This window comes from Hibiscus syriacus, unplaced genomic scaffold (genome assembly GCF_006381635.1).
Source record: "Hibiscus syriacus cultivar Baekdansim isolate YM2019G1 unplaced genomic scaffold, ASM638163v2 tig00110597_pilon, whole genome shotgun sequence".
In the NCBI taxonomy this organism is placed as follows: Eukaryota; Viridiplantae; Streptophyta; class Magnoliopsida; order Malvales; family Malvaceae; genus Hibiscus; species Hibiscus syriacus.
Genome location: NW_024062795.1, coordinates 1,294,748 through 1,320,454, shown reverse-complemented (window position 1 = coordinate 1,320,454; position 25,707 = coordinate 1,294,748). Strand labels below are relative to the sequence as shown.

General features: G+C 35.6%; 1 long non-coding RNA gene across 1 annotated transcript; it reads left to right on the top strand.

Annotated features, from left to right (window-relative positions):
- Positions 1–349: 349 nt before the first annotated feature.
- LOC120134023 lies at positions 350–1,385 on the top strand. Its single transcript, XR_005517142.1, has 4 exons — positions 350–407; positions 741–803; positions 877–945; positions 1,015–1,385. It is a non-coding gene; the product is annotated as an uncharacterized LOC120134023 (long non-coding RNA).
- The last annotated feature ends 24,322 nt before the right edge of the window (positions 1,386–25,707 follow it).

The window sequence follows — 25,707 nt, the reverse complement described above, 5'->3', positions numbered from 1 at the left end:
TCACTTAGGTTAGGAGGAGCTTTTTAGAATAATTGAAGATTTGTATTAAATATTTATTATTTTTAATTTCCCCCGTTTTGGTGAGCTGTTGGTTTGTATTATATCAATGCATGCTTGCTTGTAGGGATGGATGTATGTATTTTTTTATGGATGAATTTTTAAAAGTTTAGAAGGCGGAAATATATTGTTAATAAAATAATAATTTAAAAATTTTAGAAAAATGATGGTATCCGTCTATCTCTCAATACATCCTTGCGTATGAGTTTTGAGAGGTAATCTTATCTTTATTTCTTAATCTTCAACTTGCTTTGTTGGGCTTTAATTTTTTATATTTGTTGATGGATGTTGTAGGGTACTACTGCGAATGAGGCCACTAGCACAAGTACCAAAAGATCAAGAAAAAGAAGGTAAATTTAATTTCAGTTGTATGTAAAAGATAAAACCTTAAATTAAGGGGCCAAAATGGAAAGAATGAAAAAAAGACCAAAAAAAAGAAAAGAAAAAGACCATAAATATGGTAAACTGTAATGAACTTTACTCCCTTTCCCCTTCATTCTGTTTTGGCCCTTTAATTCAAAGAAAAAATTGGGAGAAGTTGTCATTCTTTATGGATGACTTTTCCTCGTAACTAGAAAAAGAAAAAGAAAGGATACCCATTTCCTACTCTCTCTTTTTTCTAAGATCATATAATTTATAAAAATAAGAAAAAGAAGGATTTGTTGTCGTTCTTTGTCTTTCAGACATTTGCAGAACTCAAGGAGGAGGAAAATCGGCTACTGGAAGAAAGTGTTTATTTGAAAAAGGTGTGTTCATCGTGCTTATCGATCTCATGCTTTCGATACCAGTGTTAATCATTATTTTACACTCATTCAACAGGAGATAGCATCCATGCTTGCTGCCTGTAAACAACATAGAGCAAGGAATGTCAACTTGAAAAGATTCAAGGTTAGCTCTTCAATAACTCATTTGCCAATCGTGTAGCGTTGTTTTTGATGTACACCTGCATTATTACAGCTTGATTCGAAGACGTGGTGTTCAAATGTTGATGAAGAGGAGAGAATAGGCTCTGGTGTTGACTACAGTCCTTCAAGTCTGCCATCGCATGCCGTTGATGAGCGGAAACCGATACCGGATTTGTGCAAGGGTAGTTGTAGTGAGGAGGAGAGTCTTTTCTTATTGCCTGATCTAAATATGATGGCTTGTGAAGATGTTTAGAGGTTGGTGGAGAACAGTGACACTAACCAACCCTTTTTAACTCGTAGAGTGTAGATGGTAGACTTGTTCCCTTAGTTCAGTACTTGTTTTGGGAATCAATGGTGATTCTTTATAGGTGCCTCACCTGTGTAAGCTTCTTCAAACAAATTTCAAGAATCCTTGTTCATCAAGACAAGTAAATGTTAGGAATAGATAATTTAACTTATCTGGAAACTCAAATATAAGTGTTACATTCCTCCGAACCGAATCTCACTCGTAAGAATGATTTCCACTTTACACAATTAAGATCTTGAGATAACATTTCCGCAGTCAAGATCCAGGAAAATATCATCAAATATAGGATCTCTAGAGCTTTGTGTAATCCCTCTAGACCCGGCTTATGCGTTTCGACTAAGTCTAGTAGATCACAAAGACATTTTCCAAAACCGTTATCCAATCAATGTAAAACTACATTATTCATGACATGAAATTATAATAAATTATACTATTAAAACTCAACTCTTAAATATAAAACCAATCAGTAATAAATTAATTTAAAACATATTTTAAAAATCAAAACCACGATAAACTGAATAGTAATAGCAAAAGTATCATCATTATAAAATCCAATACTTTAAAATAGGTCCATGTCACCAGAATAAAGTCAACTTACAAGTTTAAAATATTACAATCAGATATACTTCAAGAGATATATTGATCCTCCAAGTGCTCGAACCGAGGTATCTAACCAACAGTATATGAAAGGGGAAAAACATTTTCGAAAGGTGAGCTAGGCTCAGTGTGTCTCAACATTACCATAAAATCACAATAGGTACATTAAACAAATCATAGTCCAGTAAATCTCACAAATTCGTAAAAGAGTTTAACTTTTGAAAATCATAATTTAAACCCTTTTCTGGTACACCATCAGTAGTTCCCAAAATTATTTTCCATATAGCTTACTTTATGCACATAGCAAAAAGAAAGCCGACTTAAGGATAGGCTATGAAGCTTGTATCCTTAAGCCCAAGTCAATAAGTCCATATAGCTTACCCTAAGCACACAGCAAAGGAAAGCCGACCTAATGAAACATCTTGAGGCCCTCAAGAGTCACATTAGGCCCGTTTATTAGCTTGATCAGAGCTATACAATTGTAGTTCAATCCATCCAAAAATCAATATCCATATACCAGTCATCAAAGTCCATAAATCATCAACAATAAATCGGTGTACCAACAACAATAATCCATAGATTTCAATGTACCATATTTCAAAACATATAAAACCATTATGTAGTAAACAGGAACACACCTCGATAATGGGTTCAGATAGTAGATCTACTGATTCCAGGTTTCACCACGCTCTGCTACAGCTCAAACCGGTTGCCAACCCTCCACTCTCCCTACGGCGGCGCGTGTGGCGCGTGAGGCCTCCTCCGGGGGATCTAAAAATTCCGGAAAAATTTCTAAAAATTATTTTAAGCGATTTCGAGATACTTACAAAGATCGGTTCAAATTTTTGAACGGCGAAGAGCTCGATTTCAACTCGGTCGAATCTTTGACTGCTCCACCTCCTCACGCGCCGCCGTCGACGGTGAACAAAGTTGACACCGGCGGACTCGAAACGACACAAGGAACACGATGGTGCAGGAGGTGTCGTAAACGGAGCAACGATCGGCGGTGAATTTAAGATTTTCCCGGCGATAGAGCTAACAAAAACGTCGAGACTTTGACTGTAAATTCCCGACGTTTGGCAGCGTTTTGCTTCAATTAAATTGAAGGATTTGTTCCACGCTCGATGATGAACACAACGATGGTTTTAAAACGACGATCGAAATTTGGACGGCGTCGGAATCGGAGTTGGAAACGGCGTATGAGAAAGGAAAATTGGGAGCATTTTGGTTCTGAAAATCAGAACCAAATGCACGCATATAATCACCCAAAGCTGCCGACAGTTTTAGGGTAAATTCAAGGCTTGGTCCCTGGATTTCCTTTACTTATAAAATGGCCTATAAACTCTCATAAATTTTGATTTAGTCACCAAAAATTTACCAATTTTCACAATTAACCTCCAATTTCAATTAAATATTATTTTGTAAATATTCGGGTTGTTACAATTCTCTCCCTCTACAAGAAATTTCATCCTCGAAATTTACCTTATGAGAACAGTTGAGGAAACTGAGCCTCCATTGACTCCAATGTCTCCCAAGTAGCTTCTGAGAGGCCTCGGTTACTCCATTGAACTTTAACCATTGGAATACGCCTATTCCGAAGAACTCGCTCATCTCTTTCTAAGATCTGGATGGGCTCCTCCTCATATGACAAATCAGGTCTCAGCTCTACCTCATCAACTTGAATGATGTGATCTGGATCTGGACGGTATCACCTTAACATAGACACATGAAAAACATCATGAATACGACTACGATGGGAAGGCAACTCAAGCTGATAAGCAACGAGTCCAACTTTCTTCAAAATACGATACGACCCAATAAATCACGGACTCAATTTACCCTTACGTCCAAATCTCAATACTTTCTTCCATGGAGATACCTTGAGAAAAACCTAATCATGAACGTCAAACTGTATATCCTTCATCCTTTGATCTGCATAAGATTTCTGCCTATCAAATTTCTCTTTCAGACTGTCACGGATCAATCTGACTGTGTCATCTGTCTCCCGCACTAACTCAGGTCCCAAAGTCTTCCTATCACGCAACTCAGTCCAACAAATCGGGGTGCGACACTTACGCCCATAGAGTGCTTCATATGGTGCCATACGAATGCTGGTCTGGTAACTGTTATTATAAGCGAATTCAGCCAAAGGCAAAAAGTTCTCCCAGCTACCATGAAAATCAATTACACAACCCCGTAACATATCCTCCAGAATCTGAATTACTCTCTCAGATTGACCATCAGTTTGTGGGTGGAAGGAGGTACTATAATCCAATCTCGTACCCAAAGCCGTATGTAGCGCATTCCAAAATCTCGAAGTAAATCTCGGATCTCGATCTGAAATGATAGATAACGGAACACCATGTAATCTAATAATATCTGAAATATACAACCTCGCCAACTTGTCCAACGTATAATTTACCCGTACAGGAATGAAGTGAGTTGACTTTGTAAGTCTGTCAACAATCACCCAAATTGAGTCCTTTTCGAAGGAGTTATAGGAAAACCAGTAACAAAATCCATAGTAATACGCTCCCATTTCCATTCAGGAATCTTGATAGGTTGTAACAAACCTGATGGATGTTGATGTTCCGCCTTAACTTGCTGACAAGTCAAACACCTCACCACAAAATTCGAGATGTCCTTCTTCATGCCAACCCAATGATACCTCTCTCTCAAATTCCGATACATCTTATCTCCACCGGGGTGCATAGAATATGGACTACTATGAGCCTCCGTAAGGATAGTCTGCCTCAACTCAGCATCATCCGGCACACAATACCGACCTTTGAAGCATAAAACTTCATCCTGATCAAGGGCGTAATCTGAGCTTGTCCCTTGCTCTACTTGCTCAAAGATGGAAAGCAAGGAGCTATCAAGGGGCTGCTTAGCTTTGATCTCATCAACCAGGGTCGGCTTAACTTGTAATTCTGCTAACAGAAAGCCATCGTCATATAAATTCATCCTGGCCATTAAAGATCTCAACTTTGTTACCGTCTTTCGACTCAAAGCATCCGCTACAATATTAGCTTTACCAGGGTGATAATCAATCACGCAATCATAATCCTTTAGAAGCTCTAGCCAGCGTCGCTGTCTCAAATTAAGCTCCTTCTGGGTCAGAATATACTTTAAACTCTTATGATCCGTGAAAATGTAACACTTCTCTCCATAAAGATAGTGTCTCCAAATCTTCAAGGCAAAAATCACTGCTGCTAACTCCAAATCATGAGTAGGATAATTACTCTCATGCGGTCGCAGCTGACGGGATGCATAAGCCACTACCTTACCTTCCTGCATTAGAACACAGCCGAGCCCTGAGTGTGACGCATCACTATACACTGTAAAATCCTTCCCGGACTCTGGTTGAATCAACACTGGTGCTTGAGTCAATACAGCCTTTAATTTCTCAAAGCTCTCCTGTTGTGCCTCACCCCAGTCAAACGGCACATTCTTCCTTAACAACTTTGTCAAAAGAGAAGCAATGATCGATAAGCCCTCAACAAAACGTCGATAATAACCAGCCAAGCCCAAGAAACTGCGGATTTTAGAGATATTCTTGGGTCGTTTCCAATTCACAATAGCTTCGATCTTGCTTGGATCGACCTGAATACCTCGCGCAAAAATAATATGCCCCAGAAACGACACTTCTTGAAGCCAAAATTCACACTTGCTTAGTTTGGCATATAGACGATGCTCTCTCAAAGTCCGCAGAACGATCTTCAAATGCTCGTCATGCTCTGCCTCAGTACGAGAATAAATCAGAATATCATCAATAAAGACCACCACAAATTTATCCAAATATGGTCGGAACACCCGATTCATCAAATCCATGAAAGCTGCAAGAGCATTCATCAAACCAAATGGCATCAATAAGAATTCATAATGACCATATCTAGTGCGAATGGCCGTCTTTGCAACATCAGATCCTTTAACTTTCAATTGATAATACCCCGAACGAAGATCAATCTTAGATAATACAGTAGCTCCTCACAACTGATCAAATAAGTCATCAATCCTGGGTAGTGGATATTTATTCTTGACCGTCATCTGATTCAACTTCCGATAGTCAATACATAATCTTAACGGCCCATCCTTCTTTTTCACGAACAGAACTGGAGCTCCCCATGGTGAAGTACTATGCCGAATAAATCCTCGATCGAATAATTCTTGCAATTGGACCTTTAACTCCTTAAGTTCTTTTGGAGCCATGCGATAAGGTTCCATAGAAATAGGTGCAGATCCCGGATAAATCTCTATCTCGAACTCTACCTCTCTATCAGGAGGTAAACCAGGCAACTTCTCTGGAAAAATATCAGGAAACTCGCTAACTGTACGGATCTCTTCGATCGTGGACAATGAACCTTTAGTGTTCAAAATACAAGCAATAAAAGTCTCATACCCCTTCCGTATCATACGATCAATTTCCATCGCTGAAACTATATTGGAGAGATAGCCACGCCGTTCACCAATTAACACAACGGTCCGACCATCTGAAGTCTTTAGAGTAGCCCGCTTGTATTCGCAATCCAGATTTACCTTGTGTTTATTCAACCAATCCATCCCAAGAATTAGATCGAACTACTCTAAAAGAAGTTCCATAAGATCAACGAGAAAAATTTCTCCCTGAACCTCGAGAGGACAACGCCGAAATACTTTATTCACTAATACCGCTTGTCCTACTGGACTCGTAACTGTAACAGTATTTTCAGTGTTCTCGATCGGAATATGAAGGTTTCGAGATACCGAGCTCGATACATAGGAGTGAGTGGAGCCATTGTCCAGGTAATGCAAAGTATGGGATAGAATAAATAGTAAATGTACCTGCAATAACCTCAGGCTCATCTCTGTCATCCCGACGTCTAGTGGCATAAACCAAAGCTGGTTGTCTAGCCTCAGAAACTGTTGGCCCTCTATTTTGCTGAGGTCGGGCTCTACTGTCAGTCCTGGACGCTGAACCACGAGCCTTTACTTGGCTACGATCTCTAATTGGAGTCTGTACTGTAGTCTGAGAATGCACATGAATCTGAGTAGCGGTCTGCTCAAACGAAGCTAGCTGAAGACAATCCCTCCGAAAATGACCACTAGATCCACACTGATAGCAAAGACCCATCTTCTTACGACACTCTCATGTGTGTTGTTTACCACAAAACTCACAGATGAACCATGATAATACGACGAGGAACCGCCTCGACTACCAACTAACGGTGAGGATGCTACAGGCCTGAAACGTGTATTGCTTCTCTGAGGGACTGAAGTACGAGTCCTTTTTCCGGAATGTGCTGATGACTCCATCGGGCTTGAAAATTTCTTAGATCATTCCTGTTCAACACGGTCTCTACCAGAAGCTAGCTCTTCAGCATCTTTAGCTCTGCCCACCAGCACATCAAATATCTCATCCTGATGGTTTACAACTTGCCTACGCAGCTCGTATCTGAGTCCAAGGGCAAATTTACGACATCGATCTCTCTCAGTAGGTACCATACTGAATCCATACTTCATCAACTTCAAGAACTCGATCTCATACTCAGAAACAGTCATGTCTCCCTGAACCAGGTCTTGAAACTAGTGACGTCTCTGAGCTAAGTAGCGCTCTCCCAGAAAATGATCATTAAAGAAATTCCAGGTCAAACGATCGGTAGGAACACTACTGGTCACCGACTCCCACCAAGTATAGGCATTGCCATCTAACATCGCCACAGCACCCTGATATCTCTTAGTCGAGTCTAAACCCAACTGATCCATGCATCTCTCTGTATCCTGGAGCCAATCCTCAGCTATAGTAGGAGCTCCACCAATCTACCCACCAAAAGTTCTAACTCCATTGGCAATCAAAGTCTGCGAAATAGGAACCTCTGATACAGCACCAGTAGCTCTGACTGCTCCCTGTATCAACTACAGAAATTGTCTACCAAAATTCGTTGGGGTCATAGGAGCAGGATCACCTATCGGAGGTGGGGGATCTACTCGTAACTCATCAATCGGATCTGCAAATCTAGCCACTCGACCTCGTCCACGGCTAGTTCGACGACTACGTCTAGCACTCATTTTGATGGATCTCAAGTTTACTACATAAGATAAAACTTAGGGTTAGATAAGCACTTGGAGTCTCGAACACAATTAAAATCTTAATAACTTTGTGACATGGCCTTAGTAACTTGTTTTGTAAAATATTTCAAAATCGTATTTTCAATGTGGACTCATACACAGTCCGAGGTTTAAAAACCAAAAGCTCTGATACCAATAAATATAACCCCCTATACCCGACCTATGCATTTCGACTAAGTCTAGTGGATCACAAAGACATTTTCCAAAACCATTATCCAATCAATGTAAAACTACATTATTCATAAAATGAAATTATAATAAATTATACTATTAAAACTCAACTCTTAAATATAAAACCAATCAGTAATAAATTAATTTAAAACATATCTTAAAAATCAAAACCACGATAAACTGAATAGTAATAGCAAAAGTATCATCATTATAAAATCCAATACTTTAAAATAGGTCCATGTCACCAGAATAAAGTCAACTTGCAAGTTTAAAATATTACAATCAGATATACTTCAAGAGATATGTTGATCCTCCAAGTGCTCGAACCGAGGTATCTAACCAACAGTATATGAAAGGGGAAAAACATTTTCGAAAGGTGAGCTAGGCTCAGTGTGTCCCAACATTACCATAAAATCACAATAGGTACATTAAACAAATCATAGTCCAGTAAATCTCACAAATTCGTAAAAGAGTTTAACTTTTGAAAATCATAGTTTAAACCCTTTTCTGGTACACCATCAGTAGTTCCCAAAATTATTTTCCATATAGCTTACTTTATGCACATAGCAAAAAGAAAACCGACTTAAGGATAGACTATGAAGCTTGTATCCTTAAGCCCAAGTCAATAAGTCCATATAGCTTACCCTAAGCACACAACAAAGGAAAGCTGACCTAATGAAACATCTTGGGACCCTCAAGAGTCATATTAGGCCCGCTTATTAGCTTGATCAGAGTTATACAACTGTAGTTCAATCCATCCAAAAATCAATATCCATATACCAGTCATCAAAGTCCATAAATCATCAACAATAAATCGGTGTACCAACAATAATAATCCATAGATTTCAATGTACCATATTTCAAAACATATACAACCATTATGTAGTAAACAAGAACACACCTCGATAATGGGTTCAGATAGTAGATCTACTGATTGCAGGTTTCACCACGCTCTGCTACAGTTCGAACGGGTGAATATTGGTATACGTGGTTTAATTGATCTAGAAGAGCTGAGTCGAGCTGTCGAACGATCAAGAGAGTCTCTTGTACCTTCAAACAATAATAAATAATCAGCCCCAAATCTTACTTAATTGTTCAAAGCTAAAATTCTTAAGTATATAAGCATTTTTTGGGTTTGACTATCATTTTAGGGTATTTCGAGTTTGAATTTGGCCAAACGGATTGCGGAATCGGAATCATGACGTCGAAAAACATAAAGTATGAATTTTTGAAAATTCAGATTCTTGGTCAAAGTCAAAGTCAACCACTTTGACCGTCAATTTGGAGGCCTTCGGGTTCGAATTTGACAAAACGGACTTCGGAAACGGATTCGGGACGTCGAAAACTATCAGAATAGGTATACTCGGAAAAGATTTACGGTCGTTTAAGGGTCGGTCAAATCCATTTTAAGTTTTGGTCAAAGGAAGTCAACGGTCAACGGCCACGGTCAACGATCAACGGTCAACGGTCGGGTCGGGTCAGTCGGGTCGGGTCGGGTCGGGTCAGACCGGTCAAACCAGTTCGAACCGGTCGAAACCGGTCAAACTGGTTTCCAGCCCTCAATTCTCCATGCGGCGAGGCGTGTGGCTTGTGAGGCCTCCTCCAGGGGTCTAAAAATTCTGGAAAAATTTCTAAAAATTATTTTAAGCGATTTCGAGATACTTACAAAGATCGGTTCAAATTTTTGAACGGCGGAGAGCTCGATTTCAACTCGGCCGAATCTTTGACTTCTCCACCTCCTCACGCGCCGCCGTCGACGGCGAACAAGGTTGACACCGGCGGACTCGAAACGACACAAGGAACACGATGGTGCAGGAGGTGTCGTAAACGGAGCAACGATCGGCGGTGAATTTAAGATTTTCCCGGCGATAGAGCTAACAAAAACGTCGAGACTTTGACTGTAAATTCCCGACGTTTGGCAGAGTTCCGCTTCAATTAAATTGAAGGATTTGTTCCACGCTCGATGATGAAACAACGATGGTTTTAAAACGACGATCCGAATTTGGACGGCGTCAGAATCGGAGTTGGAAACGGCGTATGTGAAAGGAAAATTGGGAGCATTTTGGTTCTGAAATCAGAACCAAATGCACGCATATAATCACCCAAAGCTGCCGACAGTTTTAGGGTAAATTCAAGGCTTGGTCCATGGATTTCCTTTACTTCTAAAATGGCTTATAAACTCTCATAAATTTTGATTTAGTCACCAACAATTTACCAATTTTCACAATTAACCTCTAATTTCAATTAAATATTATTTTATAAATATTCGGGTTGTTACACTTTGCATATATATTGGGAAGTTACATTTGTGCTGGGTTGGGTTAGGTCGGGTGTAGTCATCTTAAAAACTCGTCGGATTAGATTTCGGGTCAGATTAAATTGATTGAAAATCTGATTCAACTCAATCTATGTTCATCCCTAACTACATCAAACCTATTTTACCAGACTACAAATAGATATCATATCACTAGGATTGATATCAACATATAAAGTTATTATAAAATCTCTCGATCAAGATCAAAATCGAGAGAAGGATTGACATTGACATATATTAATAAATGACTGTTTTACAATTAACTATGATTCTCATTTAAAATAAAAGGGATGAATTGTCTATAACTATTGTGATTCATTTATTCCATCGATAGTAAGTAATTAGGTTCTTTCTTAAGACGATGGATCAGCAAAGGCTGTGAATCTACTCTGATGTTGTTGGAAAAGACGTGACGGGTGATGAGAATGATCTTGGTGTGTTTTTATATGTTGTCACTTAAAAGAACAAATCACGAAGAGAGAGGCTTGGCAGGCACCGAGTGAAGCAACGGGGAAACAAATTTATGGAGAAATACAGCGGTTGCCTACTGGGAGGGAGGCATTTGGGGATGGAAATATGGAAACCTCATTCCTTGTGCTTCAAAATGATGCTGGAATTAGGCCTGTAAACGAACCGAACGCACACGAACGGAGGTATGTTCATGTTCGTTCATTTAATAAATAGACGAACATAAACGAACACGAACATAAACGAACAAAATTTTTTTGTTCATGTTCGTTTATTAAGGAATATAATTTGTTCATGTTCGTCATTTAATAAATAAACGACATAAACGAACACGAACATAAACGAACACGAACATAAATGAACACGAACATAAACGAACATAAACGTTGGAGACCTACCTTCCATTGTTCTTTCATGAAAAATAGTCGACAATGCAAATCAACCAAATCTACAGTGATAAATAGCGTAAGAGTTGATTAGCAGTGATGAAATGTTTGAAGATATCAAATATTTCAATCGATCTTTTAAAGATATTAAATGATTCACACAACTTTAATTTAACGCTATAACATTTATCTTAGTGGTCCATGATTACATATGAACAATCATTTTCTCCTATTACACTCTTTTTCAGAAATTGCATAGAAACCTTTGTTTTGTTTTCTGGCAAATTCTATATATTTTTCTCTTTACTGATGCTCGTATACTTTGATTGTTACCTTTATATTCCCATCTATTTCTAGAAAGAAGTATGATGTTTTCTTGAGTTTTAGATGTGAAGATACCTGCAATAACTTTACATATCAACTATTAAGCCAAATAAAACAGAGAAAGAGATGAAAACAAACATGTAAAACTTCATATTGCACTATAATATAACTTGTTTTTGAAGCTTTCAGCGATCGTCTCCACTCTCTAGTGAACACTAGGGTTTGGGAAAAAAAAGGGGAAATGAATATAGGTGCGAGGTGCCTCACAGGTTAACATATTGGATTTAATCTCCAAATAAAATTGGATTAATTATGGAGTTGGTCATCAGAATATCATATTAATTAATATTTTTAAGATACTTACAAATTGGTCACCAAAATTGATTTAAGAAGATTGGGTTAAACATAAATGAATGAACATAAAAGAACATAATCGAACGAACATAAACGAACATAACCGAACGAACATAACCGAACGTTCACGAACGTAAATGAACGAACGATACCTATGTTCATGTTCGTTCATTTAATTAAACGAACAAAAAATCTTGTTCATGTTCGTTCATTTAATAAATAAACGCATATAAACGAACTTCCCGTCGCACGGTTCATGAACGGTTCGCTGAACGTTCAGTTCATTTACAGGCCTAGCTGGAATATAGAGAAATTTTTATATGTCTAATAAATTATATAGGGTAAACTATACATTTACTATCTAAACTATTATTTTTGTCTTGTTTGGATACCTTAACTTTCATCTTTTTAAAAAATTATATCTAATATCTATTTTTTTATTTCGTTCTGATACCTCAACTTAATGGAATTGTTGTACGTGACATTTTTTATAGGTAAATTACATCATTCATCACTCAATTATCTTCTTACTCCTATTTTGGATATTGAAGTTTAAATTATTTTAATTTAATCACTTAACTTTCAAATTACTCTTAATTTAATCACTCTAACATTCAAATTTTTTTAACTACATATTAATAAAAATATAATGTCACAAAAATTATTTATAAAATAAATTAGAGTAACTAAAATAGAAGAAATTTGAAAGTTGAGTAGTTAAATTGATTTTTTTTAAACTTTAGTGAATAAAATAGGAGTAAAAAGATAATTGAGATATGAATGATGTAATTTATCCATAAAAATGTGACGTATAGCCGTTCCATTAAGTTTTTAACGGTGTGATAACAAAATGAAATATAAACTAAACGTTAAGTATGATTTAAAAAAAATAATGTTTAAGTACCAAACCGAAATAAAAGTAATAATTTAAATATTAAACGTGTAGTTTACCTATTATATTAATACTTATTATACATTTTTACGTTATACACAAGGATGACCAATCTATGTTATAACTTATAAGTGGGAGCGGTAATAGCGCCCCAAACTTCGATGGTTTAATTACCTCTGAAGTCATTACTAATTTTAAGAGTATTACAATTAAGTGTTTGTCTCTCCTAAATTTTTTTGATATAATTATTTTTTAAGACATTGACAAATTTAAAACTAATGGAATTAAGTTTTAATCCTATATTTATATAGTTTAATTATATTTTAATACATTTGAATTTTAAAATTAATGAAATTAAACACTAATCTCTTAAATGTTATGGTTTAATTAATTTTTGGAACGTTATTTATTTTGAAGTTAAATCACTTATCCTCTTATAATTCAATATTAACTTCATCCCTTATTATACACGTACATAAATATGTCCTAAATCATTTATTTTAATATCTAAGATTAAAAATAAATATTATTAAAAGATCCACTAATTAGTTGAATGATAAAAAAAATACTCATATTATTTAATCTTATATGAGTTTAAATCTTAATATTTATATTCAAAATATATTTTTTACTTAATAAAAAGAATATTATTAAAAATATATTTTTTCTCTTCCTTTCTCTTTCAACTTTAATTTCTAACCAATCAATTTTTTCCGTGTTTGTCGGCTTTTAATAGACAGGATATGGTTGATTGTGGTGTCTGATTCCAATTAAATATCTTAAATGCCATATTTGATGCACTGAGGGAACTAACAATACGAACGCACTTAGTATTCTTAGAAGGAATGAATCTGCTCATACAGTCGGAGAAATGATCATTTCTAGATAAAATAATTATAATTGGATAAAGGATAAATTAGGTAAAACTTTTCATGAAATCACTTTCAGATCGTAAAAGAAACAAAAAATTCGGTATTTTTTTAAAAATTAATTTTAAGTAATTATAATATAATATTTATTTGAAATTTTTTAATCAATTGATAATATATTTACATCCTATAAATATAATTGTTCGAACCTAAAATTTATGAAAAAAATATCTCATTTTACTATTAGGATCAGGTGATGAGATCAAAACTTAATGTTGTTCAAAAAGAGAAGAACAATATAAAGAAGGAAGCAAGTTCACACAAAAAAACGATGAAAAACTTAATACACCTCCTAACCGGTTCTGAAATCACGTATTTGATTGAAGATACTGAAGAAATTTTCAAAATCACTATCGAATTTGTGATTTAAGGTACCTAATTGTAATTAAGGTTAATTTATACAAATAAAACTCATTTTTTTTTATTTATCTAAATAGATTCCTTTCGGGGGGAAATGATATTCTTCTGGTAAAGGCATGCCATATAAGTGACCCTTTTCAAAAGGTAAAATTTGTAGGGCAGTCTTTGTTGACGTGATAGGTTTTCTGGACGAGTCTTTTATTTTGGTGGACATTCAAGATTAAAATGAAAGAATTGATAATAATGAGCCAAAAACGTTAAAAAAATCTATTCAAATTTTAATAAACACACGTGATACGTACTAAATCTACATATTTGTATGAGAACAAGTAAGATGACAACAAAGAGACACATGTATAAACCTTATCTTCAATCACTCTATGATTACATGTTTAAGAGGATTTGTTTAAATATTTTTTATAAAAACTCACACACATATATATATATATATATATATATATATATATATATACACACACGATGTGAGATTTGAGAACATCATAGTCAACTTTTGTTGATTTTGAATTGTCAAAAATAATTCTTAAACTTGATTAGATTCATATCATTACTAAAATAAAACAACAATTGTTGAACTGAAGTTTTTCAAGAGACAATTAATCATTTTGTTATCATATTGATATGTGTGTCCGATCAAGTTTAAGAACTATCTTTAACAGCTCAATATCAACAAATTTTAGTAACATGAATCTTAAATCTCACATTATTTATATTAGTTTTTCAGATGTTTAAATATAACTTCATAAACATATAATTATTGAGTGATTGAAAACAAAACTTATATACATGTGTTATTATTGTTGTTAACTCGTGATTGTGTAAATGTATGATTTTAACATGTATCATACACATTATCTCTTTTTAAATAAAATTCATACAATTTTATAAAAATATGTCACGTTGATAAAGACACAATTTTTAAGACATATCTTGTTTAAAAGAGTGTTATTCTCTAAAATAAAATTATTTAAATAACATTTTAATGAATAAATATAAAATTAGTGTTATTTCGACAATATTACCTAAAATCAACGACTACAATCAAGTATGTATTGGCTGCTAAAAGTCGACAAACAAGAAGAAACAATTGATTGTAAGACATGTCTTTTTTAAAAGGGAGATATTTGGTAATATTTTTCTTTTTCTTTCTAATCTTATATATTAAAATAGATAATTTAGATAATATTTATGTCTGTATATGATAAAAAAAGTTAATATTGTGCATTAACTTAATTGGTTGAATTTATATTCTAAGTGTTAAGAGAATTTATGTAATGATTACTAAGACAAATATAAAAAAATTGTCTACGTTGTACTCACAGTAAAAAGTTTTAGACTTCAGTTTTTTTAAAAAGAAAATTTTAAATTTATATTAAAATCTTTAAAATTTTTTGAATAAATATCTATAAAATAATATTTCAAAAATTGTATATAAATTTTAAGTCGAACATATGACTTGAAAATTTAGATACAAATCAATAGAGTTTTTTCTTTTTCTCTATTAAATGCTAGAATATTGAGTTGGTGAGTTACTTTATAGAATCTTAGATTTTTTTTATTTTAATAGATAATTATGAAAATATTTATATTAAAGAAAAATACTCCATGTATTATGAACAGTAGATTATAAAAAATAAATAATTTAATAATATAAAATACATTAGAATCAAATAAAAATATTATCTTAAAATTTATTTTTAAAACTTATGAAGTAATCAGGTGCATTAAAACCAATAAGATAAAGAAATTTTGAAATCGTATCTTTAGATGAAATTTAAATATGGAATTTGAGCTAGTTAAATCAGAAATTTTATATAAAATTAAATTAAAGATAATTATGAATAAATGTATATTTGAATTCATACCCTCAGAAAGGTTATTATACAATGATATAATTGAATTGAAATTTAATTAGTAATATAAAAAAGATCGGATCATTATTGATAAAATAGATGGTAAATGATGAGTGCCCATAAACAAAAAGGCAGGCCAGGATGGGGACGATGAACAATTGAAGGGACAGAATCATGCAATTTGTTGCTTACTCTAAGCAAAAATGATAAAATCTCTTTCAAAAAAAAAATTTCAACCAACCTTCTAATCATCAATAATGAAATTTGAAACATCCATGAAAAATGATTGAGATCCATATGAACAGAAGAAAACAATGAATCTACAAGATATAGACGAATTCAGACTGCTAAATCAAACCAGGTTGTCCATCACGTCCCACGTCCGGCTTGTGGCTCGCCGCCGGTGCAGCAAATCTAGCGGAGAAATCGGGGAATCCGGCACCGGCTTCCTGTGGTCGAAATTAAGTTGATAGCTTTGAGGATCGTAGTGAAACTGCGACCTCCTCTTCTTGTTAATCCCATAAGGGCTAAACCTTCTAATGAAATTCTTCCACCTCGGCCCCGCCAAAACCTCCGATATCTCTTTCAGTTTCTTTGCTTTTCTCTTCAACCAACTCTCCGATCTTACCTCTTCCGCCTGCGCCTGCACCATATATCCATTGCTGTTTCGTCGCCACCCGCAAAGGCCGCCAATACAACCGCATCCCGAAGACGGATACGCATCTTCGGAATCTTGAGTATACTCATCATCTCTTAATGGCCATGTTTCTGGTTTTTCTTGTGGTTGCGGGGTGGCCATGGGAGGAAGAAGAATAAGAAGCAAAGTGATGAGAACTACTGAGAGGCAAAGGCCCTCCGACGATCTTTGAATATGCTAATAAATAAAAGAAAATTAGTATAAAAAGTAGTTGCCGCCCAATTTACAGCTGCAGACCATTCAGATTAAGAATGGCCAATCTGGCTTTTTATGATAATATTTATTAGGGTGTATTACGTATTTAGTCATTCATTTATTTTCATAGTTTTATTTTGATCATTTAATTTTTTTTTCAAATTTATATCTAGCATTACGCTTTGATCACCCGTTGTTTAAAGATAAATAGAATTATTTATGTAGTAATTTTTTAATTTTTTCAACGATGACATGATATTAATTTACGGTGACATGTTAGTATTACCGTTAATTTTTAATAACAGAGACTAAAACATAACCAAAATAGAACATTAAGAATGATTTTTTTTTTAAAAATAGTTAGGTGCCTAAAATGGAACCACAAAAATAGAAAAGAGATTAAATGTGTAATTTACCCTAAATATTATTATAAAAGAGGTAGGAGAATATACTCTTCGTGAATGCAACTAATCACTCTGTTTATTTTTTGCTGTTAGCATTGAAATCAATATCAATGTTTGATACTTATTTTTCATGTAAATTTGAGTCTGTATACAAATTTTCTTCTAGAATAATTACGTTGGAAACAGTTTTATTCAAGAAATGATTTTTGTTTGGGACAATCCTGTCCAGATTAGTGTTACTTAGTTCTTGTTTAACGACAACTCTTACTTGACACAACCATTAGTCAAAGCATGTTATGTCTACAATCTCTCTCTCTCCTTCAATCTCTGATGCTGCCCACTTCTCTCCTTCCATCAATATTCACAACTCTAATGCTTTATGATCATCCATCAATAAGTCATATTTTTCTTAGTGTTACCATCTTGTTATCGCTCATATACCCTATACACTTATTCTAAAGTTTAGCAACATCATTATCAGACAAAAACAAGAAGCACTGACTGCAACACATGTCATAGCTCATCAAATGTGGATTTTTTTTCAAATAATTATAAAAATAAAAAAAAAGCACGAACTTAAAATAAATGAAAGAACTAAAATTAAAATAATAATTTTTTAGTAAATAGGATGACATTCCCTTCTAAAACCACGTATTAAGACAAACATGAGTTTGAATTGAAAACATTTAACCTTCTAATGATCTTGTCCTTAGTAACCTCTAGACTTTAGAAGATGCGTTGAAAAGATAACCGACAATTTGTCATATTGTAAGAAGATATCTCGACATAAAAAATTATAAATCTCATCCGAAAATCCACCACAAACCAAATGATATTTTAACCTTCAAAAACAAGTTTAAATTCTTATCCAAATATGCATATCATGTATCAAATAGTTGGTCAGATATGTAGATATCATACGGTTTTGGACTTTGTGTCACAAATATTAAACTTTTTCTTTTGGTGTCAGGTTCAATTTCATGCACATTATGAAGAGTATGGGTTCATACACAGATTAATTAAGGCCTTAGGATGGACATGGATATAGTAGAAACAGGAGATGGGTATGCTTTAAACAACATTTGTTGGAGTTTGACAACAATATCATGGTCACCATCCAATTAGTGTAAAAACCATGAGAGACAGTAGTGTAAGTTATGCATATGCAGCAGCAAAGGAGATGTAGAATCAGTATTCTCACCGATGTGAAAATTTCTGGTAATTAGAACTCATTTGATTCGAAGGTAATGACTAACTTTAATTGCATGCATTTGAAAGACTCATTATGAGGCGAGTTCCTTGTTTCATTAATCGAGGTTTAGAGTGTAGGATTTAGAATTTCATAGCTGATCAAATGTTAAATTTGATCGTATGATTTGAAATTACATGAAATATCAACCTGAGAGGAGACGGGCACATTCATGGCATTAGAGAAAGCCATGCATGTGACTATCCCATAATGATTTTAACAAGCATGAACAGAAGCAAAAACCATGTATGAATGTCAGTGAGAACTAGGGATGAATCGAGGGGAGCAAGACAGTCACTCTTGAAAATTTTAAATTATCATATATTTTAGATATTTTCTATTAATAATATATTATTATCCCTCTAAAATTTAAAAATTCGCCCCTAATATAAAATCTTTCGTCTGTTCATGATGAAAACAGTAATATGCCTTCGACTGACGGAAATTCTGTATGAATATTGGGGAAACATCCATTTCCATGGCAAATATGGTGTTGTGCAGAGGGTGGAAAGCTAGACTTTTTACTGCGGGTGATGGACGCATAATATACAAAGAAAACGTCCTCGTAAGGACTCTGATTGATATGCATTTTCTTTCTTCAGTTTGGCTTCATAACATCAGTGGATTGCAAACATAAAGGCTTTGTTATATGACAAATGGGATTCAGGGTCACTCAATATGTGACAATAGCATCTACTGCTGCTCAGAAAAGGTTTGTAATGTAGGAACTGAAATAATTTAACAAATGGTTTTGCAACATTTCAAAATTAGACTTTGTTTCATATTTTCTAACCTACAATGATTGATTGATGGTAATTTGTTTTTATCATTTTTGAGGTCACTACTGATTCTGCGATAAAGTAATTACTAAGTATACTAGGACAAAATATATAATAAATAAAGATACATTAAGAACCGAATAATCTTTCTTAATCATTAATCACACATACGCCCTCGAGATGTAATTGTTCGAACCAGGACTTCAAGGGGAACAACACTTCTTTTAATCATTGAGGTCACTCAATAGATTCAAGATGTTGGGAAATAAACGAAGTAACAAGTAATTTCCTATAGCCAGATTAGTGAGAATACGAAATAAAAGCGGAAAAATAATACCCGAAAAATTGATAACGGAGTTTAGCCAATTGTGCTTACGTCTCCGGACTGCTACAGATTTTACTAAAGAGAAAATTTACAGGTGTTTACAAAACACACTTGAGAGAGAACTAGAAGATTTTTGGGATGATTTTGAAGCTAAATGGGCTAGGGTATTTATAGTTGAAGCTTAGGGACTAATCTTGTAAATACCTTAAAAATCCAATGACTAAATGTGTGATTATCCCTTTACATTTTCAACTTTTCTCCTGCTAACTTGCACCATCGAAAAATGCAGCTAAACTTGACAATTTGTGTTGAAATCCCACCGAAAGTGCTGGCCACTTTTGTTGACAATTTAACAATCTCCCACTTGAAGACTGATTTTAATCTGTCTTCACACTTCGATTAATGCAGCAATATTTCTAGTTTTGTTATTTTAGCATGCCAACTGAAGCTGAACAAAACTTCAGTTTGTCTGTGGTCACCGTCTTTGTCAACATGTCTGCCGAATTTTGAGCTCCACTAATCTTTTCAAGTTTCAAAATCCCATCTTCCAGAAGAGACCGAATAAAATGATATCTTAATTGTATGTGCTTCGTCCTGGAATGAAAAGACGGATTCTTTGCTAGATGGATAGCACTTTGACTGTCGCAATACAAGACATTGTTTTCTTGTTTCTTGCCTAACTCTTCCAAGAAACTTTGGAGCCAAACCATCTCCTTGCTGGCTTCTGTAACAGCGACATATTCTGCTTCAGTTGTGGAGAGAGCAACTATCTTCTGTAGTTGAGAAACCCAACTCACTGCAGTACCTCCTAGAGTATAAACATACCCTGTAGTGCTCCTTCTGATGTCTACATTTTCGGCTAAGTCAGCATCTACATAGCCAGTCAGTATTGTATCTCACCTTTGAAAACAAAGTGCTTTGTTTGTGGTACCCCGTAGATATATGAGGATCCATTGACTGCTTCCCAGTGTACCTTGCCCGGATTATTCATATACCTGCTAACAGCTCCCACTGCTTGAGCAATATCTGGTCTGGTACAAACCATGGCATACATCAGACTTCCAATTGCTGAGGCATACGACACCTTCACCATGTGTGCACGTTCTTCCTCCGTCTTGGTGACTGTTTTTTGGAGAGTCTGAAATGAAAACCTAAAGGTGTACTTACTGGTTTAGCATCTTGCATGTTGAACCTGGAGAGTACTTTGTTGATGTACTCAGCCTGTGATAACATCAAAGTCCCCGACTTTGTCTCTCTTGATCCTCATCGCAAGAATCTGCTTTGCAGCGCCCAGATCTTTAATTGCAAACTTCTTCGACAATTTTTGCTTCAAGTTTATAATCTCTTACATGTATGAGCCTGCAACGAGCATGTCATCAACATACAAAATAAAATAATAAAACTGTTGTCGAACCTCTTGATGTAGCAACAATGATATGCTTGGCATCTGGTAAAACCACTGCTACTCATGAAACTATCGAACTTCTTGTACCACTGTCTAGGAGCTTGTTTTAAACCATACAAGCTCTTCTTCAACCTGCATACCAGGTTTTTCTTGCCTGTCTCTATGAAGCCTTCTGGCTGCCTCATATAGATTTCTTCCTCCAAATCACCATGAAGGAAAGCTGTCTTCACATCTAATTGCTCAAGATGTAAATTCTCTGCAGCTACAATTTTCAACACCATTCTGATTGTAGACAGTTTTACGACTGGAGAGAAAATTTCATTATAGTCAATACCTTCTTTTTGCTGAAAACTTTTGACAACCAATCTTGCTTTGTAGCGTTTGCTCCCATCGTGTTCTTCTTTGATCCTGTAAATCCACTTGTTATGAAGCGCTTTCTTTCCTGGTGGTAATTCAGCTAATTCCCACGTCTAATTTAACATAAGTGAGTCCATCTCATCTTTCATGGAAGACTCACACTTGACTGAATCCTCCACTTGCATTGCTTCATCATAGCACTCTGGTTCACCATTGTCAGTCAGCAACAAGTAGTGCAAAGAAGGAGAAACAGTTGGGTTGTTTAGGAATTCTGGAGGAGCGTCTCAGTTCTGGTGTGCCTGGTTCTTCTTGAACTGCTTCAGGATTGATCTGAACATCATTTCCAGAAATCTCCTCAAACTCGACAAATTCCTTTGTTTCAGCTTCGGTGTTGGAGCTACTTGATTCTATGGTTGATCTGTCTTTGTACATCACATTCTCATAGAAATGACATCTCTGCTTCTGACGATCTTCCGATTTTCATAGTCCCAAAATCGATAACCGAACTCATCACCACCATAACAACAAAGGCACATTTGTTGGACTTAGCATCAAGTATACTTCTTTCAGCAGAGTCTATGTGTACATAAGAAATACAACCAAACACTCTTAAGTGTAAAATATTTATTTCTTCTTGCTCCAAACTTCCTCTGGTATTCTGCCATCCAAAGGAACTGAGGGCCCACGGTTGATCAGGTAAGCTGCAGTGTTGATAGCTCCAGCCCATAGAAATTTGGGTAATCCGGCATGTATCCTCATGTTTCTGGCACGTTCATTCAGAGTTCTGTTTATGCGCTCTGCTACGCCATTATGCTGCAGTGTCATGGGAACTGTGCCTCCATCTTGATCCCATTATTTGCGCAGAAATCTCTGAATCTCTATTTTTATACTCTCCTCCATTATCAGACCTCAACCGCTTGACTTTCAGACCAGTCTCATTTTCCACCATGGCCTTCCATTTTCTGAAGGTATCAAAGACTTCTGATTTCTTCTTCAGAAAATAAACCCACACATTCCTTGTAGAATCATCGATGAAGGTGAATATAATGAGCCTGCAAGAGATGGAACTGGAGATGGTCCCCATACATCAGTATGAACCAACTCTAACTTTTCAGCCTTGGGTGTCTTACCAATCTTTGCAAAGCTGACTTTTTTTGTTTGTCAAAGATGCAATCCTCGCATAGTCCGACATCTACATTCTTTAGATCCGGCAACTTCCCCTTTGATAAAAGTGTCTTCATCCCTTTCTCGCTCATATGGCCAAGCCTTTGGTGTCATAGGTTTGATTTTCCATCAGCATCTGCTACTGCAATGATATTCTCTAAATTTGAGGTTATATAGAGAGTACCAGTTTTCTTACCACGAGCAATGACAAGTGCTCCTTTAGTAATCTTCCATTCACAGCCTGAAAAGGTTGTGCAAAATCCTTCACCATCAAGCTGTCCTACAGAAATCAAATTTCTTTTGAGGCCAGGAATATGTCTCACTCCTTTCGGCGTCCAGGTGGTCTGGTTTGGCAACTTTAATCGGATGTCTCCTTTTCCGACGATCTTCAAGGTTTCATCATCGGCTAGATGAACCTTCTCAAAATCACCACTGACATAGTTCACCATGATTTCTCGGCATGGGGTGGAATGGAAAGATGCCCCTGAATCCAAGATGCAGGATTCAATCGGACTGTTGACGCTTAGAATCATGGCATCATCTGTCTCCTCTATCATATTTGCAGATTCTGTGCGCCGGTATCTTTCTTCAGTGCTCGACAATCCCTTTTAAAGTGACCCTTCTTGCCACAATTATAACAGGTAAAATCTTTCTTTCCCGTTCTTGATTTTCCCCGTCTGGATTTCGATCTGCCACGATTTGAATTTCTTTCTGAAGTTCTCCCTCTGGACTCCGTGTGCAAGGCTGAGGAGGTTGATGCTTCACCCGATTCTCTCCGTAGAATTTCTTTGCTCTGTATCAGATCCCGAACATCGTCGAATTTCAATTTACTATTTCCCGACGAGATGCTAACTGCTGTAACAGTAGCATTCCAACTGTCTGGAGATGATAAGAGAATTAAAGCTCGAACTTCATCATCGAATTCAATTTCCACGGGACTCAACTGGGTTGTGATTGTGTTGAGCCACTGATGCCCCTTCCGTCATCCGCAAATTGAATAATCGCCTCATCAAATGAACTTTGTTTGAGGCCGATGACTTCTCATACATACTGGAGAGAGCCGCCATAAGACCCGCCGAGGTATTTTCCTTTGCTATGTTGAAAGCAACATTTCGGGACAACGTCAGTCGGATAACTCCGATGGCTTGTCATCGAGAAGAGCCCAGTCTTCATTCTTCATGCCCTCTGGATGCTTTCCTGAGAGGGGTTGATATAGATTTTTTTGGTACAGAAAATCTTCGATCTGCATCTTCCAAAAGCCAAAGTCCGCACCATCGAACTTTTCAATTTTCATCTTCCCTTCGTCTGCAGCCATCGCTCCCACTCGAATCTGGCTTCTTCGGATCGTTTCTGACAATTTGTGTGAACCACCGTGTATTATAACACATCCGTCGACAAATTCATATCGCCGACAAAATTTCACTATTCATGAAATTTACTATTCATGTGAATAGTAATGAATAGTAACCTCGCAAAAAATTGACAAAATTCACAACCCAAAAGCTCTGATACCAGTTGTTGGGAAATAAACGAGTAACAAGTAATTTCCCTATAGCCAGATTAGTGAGAATACGAAATAAAAACGGAAAAATAATACTCGAAAAATTGATAACGGAGTTCAGCCAATTGTTCTTACGTCTCTAGACTGCTGCAGATCTTTTACTAAAGAGAAAATTTACAGGTGTTTACAAAACATACTTGAGAGAGAACTAGAATATTTTGGGATGATTTTGAAGCTAAATGGGCTAGGATATTTATAGTTAAAGCTTATGGACTAATCTGTAAATACCTAAAAAATGCAATGACTAAATGTGTGATTATGCCTTTACATTTTCAACATTTTCTCCTGCCAACTTGCACCACCGAAAAATACAACTAAACTTGACAATTGTGTTGAAATCCCACCGAAAGTACTGGCCACTTTTGTTGACAATTTAACACAAGAACTACATGATAAATGAACAACTCAATTAAAATACTATAAAGCTAGGACGGAACTAGATGAAAAGGTTATGAATGATGAATTAAGTGGCAGGGACTACTACAGGATAACTCTAAAGATAGATTAATATCGATGACAAGTTGTGGTTTATTAACTGTTTGAGTTTTAGGATATTTGTATATGTCGATTACTAAACCTAGGCTAATCATTTCCGAGACTTCATATGTCTATGGCACTTGCATAATGGTCTTGGCTAACTCGTGTGAGGCAAGGCTCTATGTCGAGATTACAAGGATTATTCTATCGAGCAATCTTCTCAAATTACTTAACCACGAATCGAATAACTTTTTTATGATTAAATTAGTTTATGTAAATACGCAAGAACATTCATCAATGGCAAGCAAATATTCATCGTGCAAAACAGTTAAGACAGTCGAATAAACCAAACAAAAATTAAACATTAAACATGAATAAAAGTATCCATGACAACCGTCCCAGTCTTAGCGAATTTAGTTCATGGTTCGACTAAAAACCGATAAGATTAAGTACAAATTCATCATTACTCTTTAATTACAGAACCTAGAAACACAAATAAAAATGAAGAAATCTGTGAGTAAGTTGTCGACTCTCTAGCATTCAGCAAGGTCAGTGCAATGTCCTGCAACTGCCAAGAAGATTTCTGCAATCGTTCGTCTTCTTCTGTTGAGCAAGCTTTCCAGACGTGCTTCACGCCTCTCATGGGGTTTCCCTTTGGTATTTATAGAATTTGCCTCTAGGGTAACATCTTCACAGGGACGGATCTCCATTCTGCACCACATATATAAATGAGATTCGGATCGAAACCATATACATAAAAGAGATTTGAAGTAGGGAAATATTTTAGGAATATATAATATATTGATCATGTCATTAGATTTTGCATACTGATTGTTTCTTTGCTATCGTTTGATGAAGTGAACCATTTTACTTCCTTCTAAATTCAGACATTACATATAGATAATTTCATCACATGCACTATAATTTTGAGTTTTACTCAAATACTCAGAAAACAGGCATTTTACAAAAAGTAAAATATATAAAATCTAAGGAATGTTATCAATCAAATGAAAGGGCAGTTGATTAACAGTGAAGATATGATTAAAACTCATCA